We start from the raw sequence: 14837 nt of genomic DNA on the forward strand, positions 1-14837 counted from the left end.
GATCCAGCCTAGTACTGTACATCTGATCTGACCAGCAAATCTGATGAAATCATGTTCTTTTAACTGACCAATTTGGAAAATAGTTCCATTTAATAAATATTTATGAACTAGCTTATTCTAAATGATCATCCGAGCAAACTAACTTAGAACATTAAAAATAAAACATCTCATTGACAAAAGAACATCTCATAACTTAGATTTCCTCCCAATGCGAAGCTCACATCTTAGATTTCTTTGGAGACGGCTTATGCAAGATTGCAGTGAATGTAGTTTTTAGTCATCGTCTTGGAAGAGACTACGGTTCAACTGTTGGCGAGCCTCCCGCTTCTCTATTTTGTCACATGTGGTGATGGCCGCCGCCTCCTCATCCTCCATGTCCTCGATTGGTGGTGTATACATGGCATTGGTGCCATGTGTGGTGAGCGAGGACTGTGCATTAGCTCTTCGCCGTCGACAACCATGTCTTTCATCATCTACCCACAAATGTGAAACAAAATTAAAACATATTGAATTAAAATATGGACAACCAAATCGAAGAGGAGACCATTAACAATATTATATATAAATCACTACATACCTCCTAGTCCCTAAAATCCGTCCTTATTACAAAATGTCTGTTTTTTACCTTTCCACTAGCTATGTCTTTTGCTGTTGGTGCATTCCTTGGGTCTATACCAACAAATTTAATAGCATCAAGTTAACGTATAGAGTACACACACATATTTGTAGCAACAGAAATAGAAAACAAGTAATGACACACTTACATACAATATGATGGCCATCACCATCCACAGTCATTTGTACCCTTCCAACGTAAACAAGGTTTGACAAAGTATTTATGTTGTATGCAGTTCTGGAAAATGAATTTCTAGCCAATACAAGGTTTTCGAGCCTTGCAGATTTTTTGTTCTTTAGAACATTAAACATGTCTAACATATTTTCATCGCCACATGTTAAATCGTCAAGCTGCATTTAAGAAGAAAAGAAATTCAACGGCTTAGTTGATTATCATATAAACCATTGTGCCAAATAACAAACTTCACTAGTAACACATGACATCGACTTAATAATAATTTTTTCTGATCATATGCAAAAATGTTTGACCATTATTGCAGGGGATATTTACTTTAGTAATATTAGTTAGTTTTACTAATACGAAACAACATACTATAATCTATGTTATTACTAAATGAAAAAATAAAATAAAAACTTAAAATACACAAAAATTTCGTTAAAAAAGTCAAACGTGGAGAAATAGAAAAGAACTAAGTGATTAATGCATACATTACAGCTTAAGTTTGTTGCATTATTTCCTTTGATTTCTATTTGATTTCTAGCAGGATTAATTGATCTCTAGGTTTGGTAATGTGCAATCATATATATGTGCAATTGCATAAATTTTCACATGGACTAAACTCTTATTCTCTTTTCTGTTAATCAGGGAACTCTAGTTTGCTCTCCACATGCCATGTCCGAGGTAATACTACATCTAAGTCCACCTCAAAAGAAAGCTATCGAGGTTTCAGGTTTTGGCAACTTGCTAAAGATTAACAAAATACATATTTATCGGGACTTGTGCAATGAGATTGCAAGAAGCTACGACAAGGAGAAGAAAGCATTCAATATTAATGGTACGTTCGTAACGATGACACTCGATGATGTCGATTGTTTGCTTGGACTGCCATCGAAAGGAGATGAGATATTTGAGGCACCAAAAACAATAAACCTGAATTGTACAACCTGTACAAAAAGGAAGGACAAACAACAATTAATTTAGAAGCATTACGGGAAGCTATAATCAACTCCTCGAGCTACGATGACCACTTCATTCAAAGATTTATTCTTTTCTCAATTGGATCCTTCATATGTCCTACAACTCAAAGATATGTGCGCTCAGAATATCTCAATCTCGTCGACGAAGTTGACAAAATGAGGGAACTAAACTGGTCTAGTCTAACCCTGAATCAGTTACGGAAAGGCATATAAAAATTTAGAGAGAAGGAAACAAACATTGAGGGGAACGTATGCCTCTTACAGGTTCGTTTCAAAACAATGCACAAATTGAGTATGTTTACAAAATTGACATTAACATATTTTCATAGCAATACTCATTATCTTATGTTCAAATGCTTGCAATTTTGGTATTGGGAAAAAGTGCAAATAGATAAATTGGATGCGACAATATATCATTCTGGCCGTCAAAGGCCACTAATTCAGTACTGGGACAAAATAAAAGAAAAAAAACAACTTTCTTACCTTTTTGGAAAAGGGAAGGTAACTATCTCATTTTTAATACTATGCACTAATTATATCAATTGTCTGTAAAATCTCTAATACACCTTTTTGACTAAAACATAGGTTGTCGACGACATTAGGGGAACTATACATTGCAAAGAAATCCCCAATGAAAAAGCGCACGACAATGACTCAGAAACACGTACGGATGAAGATGTTGTATGCACTTCTGAAGAGGTATATATTATGGGGTTTTAATACGAACTCTATTTAACAAAATATGTTTGACATCCTTTTCTCACTTGTGATATTCAGGTACACTCTATAACATCCACTGAACAATCAGCCGATATCACTTTACAGGAAAGGATACAAGAAAGCATCCAAACTTTACAAGATAATTTGAACGATTTTACAAAGGATTTTTGGCCACGTATGCGATCATTGATACTAGATTGCATGGAAAATGATTCAAAATGCCCTGAACGAAAAGATACTACGCATGTGTTTGAGGTAAAGATGATAAGCTAGACTGTTAATCATTATTACTCACGTAACACCGCTAAAAAAAGGTTGACGCTATTGCAGGATGTTGAACAAGAACAAATTGATCCTAGGGAGCATGTATCAAATCATAACGAAGAGTCCTATATAAACCAAAATGAAAACATGACTTGTGAAACGAAGGTAAACTGAATTTTATTTCTCTCGCTAACGTTTCTACAACTTATCATAATACTAACGTGCACTTTGTTACCTAACAGGACAACAGTAACCAGATCAATCAAAGCAGGAAGAGGCTTACAGGTCCTATAGATAGAACATACAAACCGACTAATCGGACTGACTTCATCTACGAAACTAGAGGTAAAAAGAAGGACATAATAAGAACCCAAGCACAAACAAAGAAAACAATAGGTACTATGCTATTTAATAGTTACATATGCTAATGTCAATGGTACTAACTTTCCTCCTTTTCAAGCGCAAACGGATCAAGAAGCTAACATGCCAGACACAGACAAATTACGGGGTGAAAAAAAGAGGAAACAAAACAACCAAACACCGTATGAAATATCTGAATGTATGAACTCTCTGCATCATCCATAATTTTTTACTTATATTCTATGTTTGTGTGTTACTGATTTGACTTGCCCTTTTCAAGTGTACATCGAGAAGGAAGATCTTACCCAACAAATCATAGACAAAAGTCCACCAAAAAACACCTTAAGAGGTCAAAAGAAGAAAAAAACGAATGGCCAGACACCGTTAAAAAATTCAGAAGGTAATGCCTAACCATTTAACATTTATATAGATCTATTACTAATTTGTCCTACCTATGTAGAGTTGACTAAAAAAGAAGACCCTTTCATTACCTACATTAATAACACGGAGGATAACAAAGTGATGGTGCATATTGAAGAAGTGGAGGTTAAACGGATAAAAATGAAAGTACTAACACAACCAGATTTCTTGAATGATGATGTAAGTTCGCCTATTTAAGAAGCCTACTATTCTTTTATAACTATATTTGTTATGTAACTCAACTAAACTCAAATTCAGGTCATGGATGCATACATCCAATGCCTCCGCTATAAAGAGAAAGGAATCAGGGGAGATGGCAAGGCCTTCCTAGAGATGGCCATTAAAACAGGTCTACTAAATGTAGAGGGAGTGCATGTCGAAGCAAGCAAACCTCGAGATAAACGATGGATTAGAAATATGACACGCGACTATCTAGCATTTGACATGGTAATACTTATTTAAGCTATCTATGTAATGGGTAATTCAATTTATGACTCAATCTTACTGTTGAACATCTGCAGATTTTCCTCCTAATTAATATTAAAGATACACACTGGTACCTAGCCATTCTTAATGCCAAGCGACGTGAGGTGCAAATACTAGATTCGCTCGCAAAGCCAATCAGTAAAGATCGACCCGATCTAAGGTGTGTGGTAAGCGATACACTTCCACTTGTATAATTCAAATCGGTTTTGCTATATTTTAACCGTACCAACGTTGCACAAAACTTCCTAGCTGCTAGCTATTGAGAGGGGATTACACGGGACAGAGAAACAACACCCACAGTTAAAACACGATTGGCCTGATTTCAATATTACCGAATGGGAGTACAACAAAGTCCAAAAATTGCCAAAGCACGGAGACGGGTGGGTGACTCAAACTCTTCCACATGATATTCACATTATTCAATTACGGAAACGTGTTAGCCTAACGACTAAATTCTTACAGCGTCTCGTGTGGCCTGTACACCCTTAAGTTCATGTAGCATTGGAGCCGATCTTATCTCCCAGAAAATCAACTACAGGCAACTACAACAACCTCTATTCATATTTTGCACCAGTGCTTCCCAATACAAAAAACCATTTAAAATGCACTCCCTTTACATTATGCAGAAGGAAGTGAAAACATTTCAACAGGACTTAGCCGGAATTTTGATCAACTCCGAACTGAACAACATTAAAGATCGTCCACTGCTACCAACCACGACATAACTGGATTATCTGTCGAACATTTACCACAATTACCTTACTATGCACTCTTCCCCTTATTAAATCATTTACATACTACTTGGGTATTTGACGGATCCCAAACATTGATGCCTTTTTGAGATAATATTCATATTTCATATTTGAAAACTTGTTGAGAAGGAGCAGTATATGAAACCTTACGCTTCGGGGTGACTCAGGGCAGTAAGCTGTCGACATCACCGACGTGCATCTGCTTCAACGTCGCACCTAGACACCGATAACCCCTTCGCCGGCATGTGAATACCCTTCGCGCAAGCCAACATCTTGCAAACTGACCCTGTTCCCAACCATTCAATCAAATAATCAAAAAACAATACAATGGAATGAAGAACAAACAACCTTAATATGCAAAATCATAACAGTACGAAATTTTGACACGTTTACTTACCACCATCCAAGGAGGAGGTTGCTAGAGGGAGACTCGGAGGAGATCGACACGGGATTGCTGGTGGTGCGGAGGAGACCGACGTGAGCCGACTCACTGGAGAAGGGGACGGCGATTGCAGGAGGACGCCAGCGGTACCGGCACGGTGGAGAAGAGGGCGGGGGATGATGTGGAGGGGAGAGCCGCGACGGCGCCTAGGTCGATGTCCACGGAGAAGGGGGTGGGGGACGATGGGGAGGGGAGAGCCGTGACGGTGGCTAGGTCGATGGCGACGGCGGTGGAGTGGAGAAGTGGGTGGCGGTCCATGGGGAGGAGAACGTGGCAGCGGTGGCGGGGGGAGGCGACGCGGCGAAGAGCCCTCATCGAGAGCCGGCATAGGCGGGTGGAGGGGCGGCGACGCGACGCGACTCGCTGGAGAAGGGGGCAGGGGAGGAGGACGGCGACGGTGGGGGCTCACAAGTCGGCGCGGATACGCGGTCGGAGGAGAAGGCAGCGAGGGCGACGAGTAAGGGCTTCGACGGAGGGAAGCCGCCGATAGCGGGGGAGGCGGTGAGGCGGACGTCGACGGAGGGGCGCTGGCGGGGTAGAAGGCGGCGAGGAAGGGCGAGGGCGACGGCGCTGGAGGGGGAGCAGGCGCCAGGACAGGCGACGGAGGTGGCGAGGGAGAGGGACGGCGACGGAGGCGGGGATGGAGGGGAATGGCGACGGGCATTGTTGAAAATTCGACGATGCGAGAGGAATCGGATAGGGATAGGGATAGGGTGAGTAAGAGACTGAAAAAATACGATAATACCCCTACGCGATTATTTTCCCTTGACGAAAACACCCTTTCATATTTCTACTTCCACTAATACTGGTGGGAGTAGAACTAGAACTCAACCCTATAATAAAATACGATCAAGGGCCCAGATTGCTTTCTACTCGGAGTATAAAGCACCGGAGTGGGGCTGTTTTTCATAATATCCCCATCAGTCCATCACCATGTATGCTGTATGGTTTGTTCAGTCTGGCCTGGGGAACATGACTTTTTTTTTTTTGCATTCTATATTATTAAAAATATAAAGCTATACTTTCATTCATGACATACTACAGCAAAAATTCTATGAGTCCATGTGTATTAGAACCCAATATAGTTTTTCCATGTTGAACGTTTGTAGACCATGGAAGTATATGGAACCTAGCTTCTACGCCCAGAATATAAAGTATTTCCTGTTACACAAATCACTACACAATAGTTCCTTACTCCTTAGACAGCTTGCATCTAACTATTGCTCAAGTATTCATTCCTAGCTAGTTCACATAGGTCAAGAATGATTGCTTAATTAGTGTACCTGACATGAACCAGAGTTCACATAATAACTCAGCTAATTGCTTAATTAACTTAGTGACTAGTGAAGCCAGGTTTTAATACCAATGCTGTACTACTGCATATTACAGATCATACATTTCTTTTCCTTTTTATGTTCAGAACATAAGGTACTCTCTTTTCCATCGCCAAACATGCACATTCAACTGGACTCTCCACTAAGACATAGAAACACTTTCACTACGAATGTCCTGTTAATTCCTATATGAATTTGTTGGGAATAAGTGGTATCAGGAATTCAAACAGACGTTGGTCTCATAATTGATGGTTAATCAAGTGTCATTGGATATATAGGAGTGCCCATCGAGGCTGGACATACAGTATTCTCTTTGCAGTTTCTGTATGTTGAGTTGGAGGAGACTTAGGTCCTCATCAATTCATTCTTCCATCTTGCTTGTTTTGATTGTCCCATACAAATATTGTCCCCATGTTTTGCTTGACATGGCTATGTAGAGTCTAAGGACTGTTTTGTCCATGTTTTGTTTGATAAACTGCACTCGCCTAGTACTCAATGAGGTTTAGGCAAGTCAACGTTACCTTTCTGTCGTAGTTTCAGGATTAGCTTGGTGCCATTAATGGGCGTCATACTTTGCCTGGTCAACTAACCTCATGGATTCCAATAAATTCATCGCATAGCTCGATGTTATTACCTTGGTGAATTCCAATCTATGCATGGCCGATGACGATATCACTTTGATTTTAGTAGAAATTTATTGAATAGTGCCATATTGATATGGAAGGGTAAGGGAGCTAATATAGAAGTGGGGGAGCCCCTCACATCATTGACTAGTCTTTGGAGCGGGAAATGCCCTTTACAATGCTACCGAACTAACATTGGCGGAGGCAGCACTCCCTCGTCCCCCCCCCTCCCCAGCGCGACGGCGCTACCCTGTCCTCCTGTGTTCCCGATCTCCTTGTTTCGATCGGGGACAAAGATCCCACGACGAGGAACACATGGTATCATTCCATGTTCACGGTGGCTTAATAGGTCCCACTATCTTTATGGCTGTTAAAACGATAGACCAAAAAAGTTATAAGCTTACTATGTATAGAGTAAGTAAAAAGCATTCTCTTTCCATTATTCACGTTCGTCCAGTTTCGAATAATCAGAAATTAAAATACAATCTGTAATATAATGAATTGTTCTACTATGTATAAAGCTCACTTTCTTTTTGTATAATGTGTCATCGGTATGTGATTACTGGCCTTCCACTCATCCTTCCAAGAGAAAACTGTGTTTCCTTTGTCAGTTGAGCAAGAGCCATGAAAACTATAGCTATTCGACGAATAGCTCACGTTAATTTATACTCTAGATAAGACCGCCCCGATCGGTCACTGTTTTTTTGTCAAGCTAATGTTAAGCACACTCCATTCCAGACCTATTAATTTGGATATTTTAACTAGGAAAGGTTTCTCTGAGTGCAAGAAAGATATGTATAAATTACCGGCGTTTAAAAACTGTACAGAATTGTAAGCGGAATACTAGTATTCCACCTCATCCCACCTAGCTAGCTATCATTATTTTTTACTTCCCAATAATGTATCTATGCTCCCCAACCTCAAAAGTTTTGCTAAATGGTGTAGCCCAGGACAGCCAATCCACCATGCAAGGGGCTTAAGACAAGGAGACCCGTTTTCACCGTTGTTGTTCCTTTTAGCCATGGAGTCTCTTAACTACATATTCAAAAAAGCTGAACAGCTTGGTGTTTTAACACCACTCCAAGGTGGCTTTCTCAGGTTCAGAACCTCTCTATTTGCAGATGATGTCGCCTTCTTTTTACAACCTAGCTCCCAGGAGCTAGCGAACCTGGAATCAATCCTACAGATATTTGGCAAGGCATCGGGATTAAATAACAATGTGTAAAAAAAAACACAAATTGTGCCAATTGCCTGTGACAACATTGATGTACAATCACTTATCCAATATTTTCCTGGCTCGGTGCAATCTTTTCTAACAAGCTATCTTGGACTCCCTTTTCACTTAAGAAAACCTAGGAAAGTTGATTTCCTACCTTTAATTGAAAAGATTCGATCACGAATACCAGGATGGAAGGGCAAATTCTAAAGCTCCACAGGAGAAACTCTGGTAAGGTCAGTCCTGTCCTTCATTCCAAAATATCATTTATCAGCCCTTTCAATACCTAAATGGTTTTTCAAAAGAATAGATAAACTTAGAAGGGCTTTCCTTTGGAAATGTGAGGAGCCAGAAAATGTTAAGACAGGGGCTAGTTTGTTGAATTGGCAAACTGTTTGCAAACCAAACCAGCTGGGTGGACTTGGAATCATAGACCTACAAAAATTCTCCTCGGCCTTAAGATTAAGATGGCTTTGGCTAAGGTGGACAGACCCATCCAGGCCCTAGGAACAAATGGATCTCGCCTGTATTGCAGTAGATATCCACCTTTTCCAAGCCTGCACAAAAATCACCCTGGGAAATGGACAGAAAACTCTCTTTTGGAGAGACAATTGGCTAGATAATACATGTCCAAAGGACATTGCACCAAACCTTTTCAGGCTTGCAAAAAGGAAAAATAGACATGTCAAAGAGGAACTTGAAGAAAATTCATGCCTTTTTTCTTTCAGACAAATAACTGAGATCCAACCTCCTTGAGCTTGTTCAGCTAGGGGGCCTGTTGTACCAAGTGACCTTATCTCAAGAGGTGGATGATAAGATCAAATGGACCCAAAATGCAAATGGAATTTACTTTACAAAGAGTGCTTACCTTGCCCAAATTCATGGGGCCAAAAGAAATGTTTCTTTCAAGATAATTTGGTCTGCTGAAGCACAGTCCAAGCAAAGATTCCTAGGTTGGCTAATCCTCCATCAAAAAACTCTAACAGCTGAAAATCTCCTAATTAGACACTGGCCCTGTGAATAGATTTGTTATCTTTGCACAGAGGCTTTTTGAAGACGCATTTGTCATTTCTTCAGGGAATGCCAAATCACAAAACACATTTGGCAAGAAGTCTCTCGTAAAAAGGGTTTCCCTGCTATATCTGCACAACGAAGCCTAGAAGACTGGGTACTTAATATTAATTTATCATTGTCAAAAGGTCAGGCAAAGAAATGTATTGGCGCCCTAATCACGACTTGGTGGATATTTGGTGCATGCGAAATGAGAAGATCTTCAAAGGACGACCTCCCAACCTGCTCTCCACAACATCATCTATTCTGTAGGACATTTCGGACAGAGAATTTGCATTTAAACCGCCCTAATTCTGTCTTCTTGTCTTATTTTAGTTGTTTTGTTGTGTTTTTCTTTGTCTTCTATAACTCTTCTGTAAGACTACTCTTTCCTCCTAATATTATCGGCAATTCTCTTTGCCGTCTTCCTTTCAAAAAAAAATGTATCTATGCTATGGTGTAAATGTCGACTTCATCGCATCACCTACCTCTATAATATATATATGCTCCATATATGTGAGTACATTCGTGATCAGATTCTTTAGTTCTTCCTCATGCACCTTTAACTACCCTCAGAATGTACAACAGTGTATATTAATATTATATACACTAATTAATGCACACTCGTTTCACCTCCAATCTTGTTTGTCTCGTGTCATGGAAATTGCAAAATGGCAAGGCAACCTGCGGCAAGTATGCAGTACGTTGGAACCTGAATCCTACCATTGTTGGTACCTTGTATGGAGACAAGCCCTACACTAAAGTTGTATAACTCGATAAGATCAGCAACTTTCTAGTTGAAAGCGTTAACATTTGAAGTCATCTCTATTGTTTCAAATTTGTGTTAAAACCCAACTATGACTGTGCATTCAAATGTCACCTGAAAAACCATGAATTTTAGGCTAGTAAAGTGTGACCATGGTTGGAATGTCTTAGTAATATTCAGAATATTTTTTTAGAGTTTTTTTCAACTTAAAATTCATTCAAAATCATAAATTCTCATCCAGAAAGGTTCGTAATTACGAACCGTCACGGATGACCCATACCTGTGATGGGTGGTAACTTACCACCCGACAAAGATAAGTCACGAACCATCACGATGACTCATCCATGACGGTGGTAACTTAACATCCGATAAATGAGTCATAGGTGACGGATGTCACTAGTACAGATCCTCTCATCTAGGGTTCACATGCCTGGGTTTTATGGGCCGTCACAACGAAGTCATCTCAAACGGGCCCAAAAAGAGGCCGACAAAGATATACTCGCATAGACATGTCATATGTGCATAAAAATCGAGCCCATCACGGATGACACCTATCATCGACGGGCCGCATATTGAGGCCCAATATAGATAACCGATGATATCTTTGTCGGGCCATAACAGAAGCCCATCACCAATGTCCATCATCTGTGATGGGCTCCAACTTAAGGCACGATTGAGATAACTAGTATGCCTGTCACCGATGAATGTCATCCATGACAGGCTCCAACTTGAGGCCCGATTGTGATAACTATTAGGCCCGTCACCGATGAATGTCATCCGTTACAGGCTCCAACTTGAGGCCGATTGAGATAAATGTTAGGCCGTTACAGATATTGATTGCGCAGTATAAATTGCCCGAATGAGATAATGCTTTGACTAGGGTTCACTCTCGCTCAGATCTAGAATGAAAATTTTTCTAAATGCACGTCCTAGCGCCGCAGTCGTCGGCCGCCGTCCCTGAGCCCTCATGCTGCCTGCCGCCATCTAGGAGCCCGGCACCATCGTCCACCAAGCCTAGCGCCATCCCCGAGCTTGTGTCGGCCGCCATCGACCTCCTCCACGCCATCCCCCGCCGTCCTTGCCGCCACCGCATCAACGTCCCCCGCCGTCCTCCACCAACCTCCTCCGCGTTGTCCCCAAGCCGGCCGGCGTCCTCCACCGACCTCCTCCACGCCGTCCCCGAGCCGTCCTCCATCCTCCATCGGCCTCCTCCATGCCGTCCCCCACCATCCCGAGCCCGTCACCGCGCCGCCCGCCGTCACCGAGCACACCCCGAGCACGCCCGCCACCGACCACCTTCCCCGAGCACGCCTGCCGCCTCGACCTCCGTTTTCGCCGGTTAGAAATTTGTTCCAATTTACAACTCGGTTATGCTGGTTTTGATGCTTAGCCCTTGAAGATGTTATTGTGAAATATGTGAATAATGGATGTGTATGTAAATGGATGTGTGAAATATGTGAATGGCATATGTGTATGTGAATGATTGTATATGAATGCGGATGCTGGGATATTGTGAAATGTATTTGTTTCTGTCATTGTGCAAAGGGAATGGCTAGCAAAGGCCTGAGGCTAGCCAAAAAACAGATTTTTTTTGGGGGGGGGGTGCGGGGGGAATACTCATCGGTGACGGGCTTTAACTTAAACCCATCACAGATGACCTCATCCGTGACGGGCTTAAGTTAAAACCCGATTGAGTTGAGTCATCTGTGACGGGTTTAGTTTGGACCCGTTTGAGATTGTGGTCATCTGTGATGGGCGTTAATTGAGGCCCGATTAAGATAAGGTCATCCGTGATGGTCCCTTGTTTGACTGGTCATCTGAGTCAAAGCTATCGGTGACGGGCTTTAGCTAAGGCTCGATTGAGATAACTTCATCCGTGACGGACGTATGCCCAATAGAGATGACTTCTCACATCGGTGACCTTTACGCCGTGACAGGTGCCATACCCGTCACAGATAAGGGTTGCTGTCCGATTGAGATGGGGGTGACGCGTTGTAGTGTGTTCACCCGATACAAATGAGATTTATCATCAATGATCAATAATCACGAAGCTTTTCTCTGTTACACGTGTGTTCTCTCCCGTTACAAATAAAAAAAGGTTCTGTTATATAAGTGATTCGAGTTGCAGGGTCAAGGCTTTCTGTTATATAAGGTATTTGATTTTCTCCTAAATTAAATTACTTCAATCGACCAAGTTTATGAATAACATAGCAATATCTATGACACCAAATTAATTTCATCGAATCCACCTTGAAATATACTTTTATAATATTTTTGTTGCTGTTCAAAATGTTTGTTACGTTTCCTATATATTTGGAATTTTGAAATAGGAAACACTGTGAACAGAGGAACAACCAGGAGGCAGTAATAGCATCCACTGCTAGTTCAGTTGCATTCTTCCATTACGGTGCAAGATGTGCCTGACACACACAAACAGTATGGATTAATTTCCATTGTGGAAAGAAAAAAATATATGCAGGGTGAAGACCGACCCAAGCTTGCACTATAGATATGAACTACATGGTATATATACACCTCTCGATCCAGCTCTCGGTCTCTATTTCATCCTCTCAACATAATAAGATTCTATTCTCAAAACCATGCACACAGTGTATCTGACGGACAGAAACATTCACCTAGCTCCTTACACATAAATAGCTGATATAACTATAGCCTTTTTCTTTATGACTTGTACTGTCACTAAAAATATTTTATACATGACTTATATTTTTCATATTCGCATTGATTGTTGAATAGGAAGAATAGTCATGCCAGTGTCATATATAAAAGAAATAGAGGTAGCAGTTGAAGTAGGGATTAATTTTACATGCAGATAAAGATGTTGGGACATCTACTATGGAAACCAGTTTCACATATGGTGAAATCAGCAGCCGCACAGTCGCTTAGGAGATTAGCTACCAAAATAAATTCTAGAGGCGGTTGCTGAAAATATGAATTTTCACATTTTGATTTTCATAGGCGGAGTGGCGGCCTCCCGCCGCACCTGGCTAGACCGGCATAGGGTTGCTGAAACCAGTTGTGGTGTGTGTGTGTGGGGGGGGGGGGGGGGGGGAGGGGGGGAGGGGGTCCCGATCCTGTCAAGGTGCCAGCGGATCCACACGGTGCTGCCGCTGCTGGGCAAGTCCCTCCCCCGCAGCCTGACACTCCTCTGTTGCCACCTCTAGATCCACGGGGGGCACCGGATCTGCCTAGGGGAACACCAGATTTCGCGGTGTAGGCTCTTCACCACTGCCTTCTAGTTCTCCACGTACTGCCTCCGTTCCCTCTACCCCGCCTCCACCCTCTCTGCCCTGCCGCCAGCTCTTCCTTCACTAGTCTCCTCGCTAGCTCCAGCAGAGGAGACGGCGATCTGGGCGCCATCGCCACGGTGCCGCAGCTATTGAGTCTTTCTATGGGGAGAATACACCCAGCCGCCGTTCTTGCGACCATCTAGCTTGGCCAACGAGCTGCTTGGACGGTGGCTAGGTGAACTGGGGGAGGAGAGAGGGGTCGACGGTGTCAAATTTTCGCCATCTGAGTCGCGTTTGGGTTGGGAGCGACGCGGACGGGAGAGATGTGTCAATAAGGTTCTTCTCTCTCATGGGTGCCATTTCGCTATAGGAAGTGTTCCCTCTTTTTGGTTGCGTCATACTTTAGCATGCACGCTTTGAGAGAGAAGAGATTGGGTCAGGAACTACACGACATCAGCTAGCGGTTAGGATGTGGATTTGTTCTGAGTCTTCGGGAAACGAAAGAGGAGATCGAGAGGATCAAAACCCATCAAGCATTTGTGAGATATTGAGAAGGATTCAGCCAAATTTGATGGGGGAATTGACATTGGCAATGATGAACAGGCGCCGGTCTCCAATCCGGAGGAAGACGATGGCACTGTTGGTGTTGGGCCCATGTGACAGCGACAGGAGGAATGGGAATCACTCCAGCCGGCTGTTGCCACTGACCTCCTCATTGTCGTCAGTCAGCGCCGCTACCGCTACCTCTCTCGGCACTGCAGCAGTAAGGCGAACCCCCGCAGCCACATCCTCCAAACCACACATCACCGAAGGGCCTTCATTACTGTGAACCCGAGTACTGCCACCGTGGTGCCGTCCTCCTTCTCCAGCCAAGCCGCGTCGCCGATTGCTTCATCGCCGGAGGTCACCGCGACCACCATCGGGTTCACAAGGAGAAGGAGCACCTAGGACTCCCAACTGTTCTCGTTGCAAGCCGCCAGAACGCTGTTGTCATCGTCTTCCCAAAGCCGCCCTGTTTGGAGCTCGTCACCGGTCATCTCCCATCAGCATTCATCGACGTGTTACCACTGGTAAGGTTTGCTTCGTTTCTCTAGCTGCCATCCGTTTCTGCCACCGTGCTGTCATCCACTGTGCACCACCGTTCTCGTGCCGGGCGCCTCATCAGAACCATGTTGTCTGTGTGTCCCGCGTGGCTGCTTGCGTGGCATCCATCCATTGGGTTTGAATCATCTGAACCGGCCAACAGGGTCAAGTAGATTTGAGCTGTCTATCAATCGTGAACCACCTCTATGAACTTGGTTCACACTAGACCGGCCCTCCTTTCTCACGTACTGGTCGGTCCTGCATAACAGTGGTATCCTTCCAAGGAATGATGTTATT

At 42.8% G+C, this 14837-nt stretch overlaps 1 pseudogene; it reads right to left on the reverse strand.

Annotated features, from left to right (window-relative positions):
* Positions 1-273: 273 nt before the first annotated feature.
* On the reverse strand, positions 274-14377 carry LOC127756292 (non-structural maintenance of chromosomes element 4 homolog B-like; annotated as a pseudogene).
* Between the last annotated feature and the right edge of the window lie 460 nt (positions 14378-14837).

The sequence above is a fragment of the Oryza glaberrima genome, chromosome 12, assembly GCF_000147395.1.
Source record: "Oryza glaberrima chromosome 12, OglaRS2, whole genome shotgun sequence".
Classification (NCBI taxonomy): domain Eukaryota; kingdom Viridiplantae; phylum Streptophyta; class Magnoliopsida; order Poales; family Poaceae; genus Oryza; species Oryza glaberrima.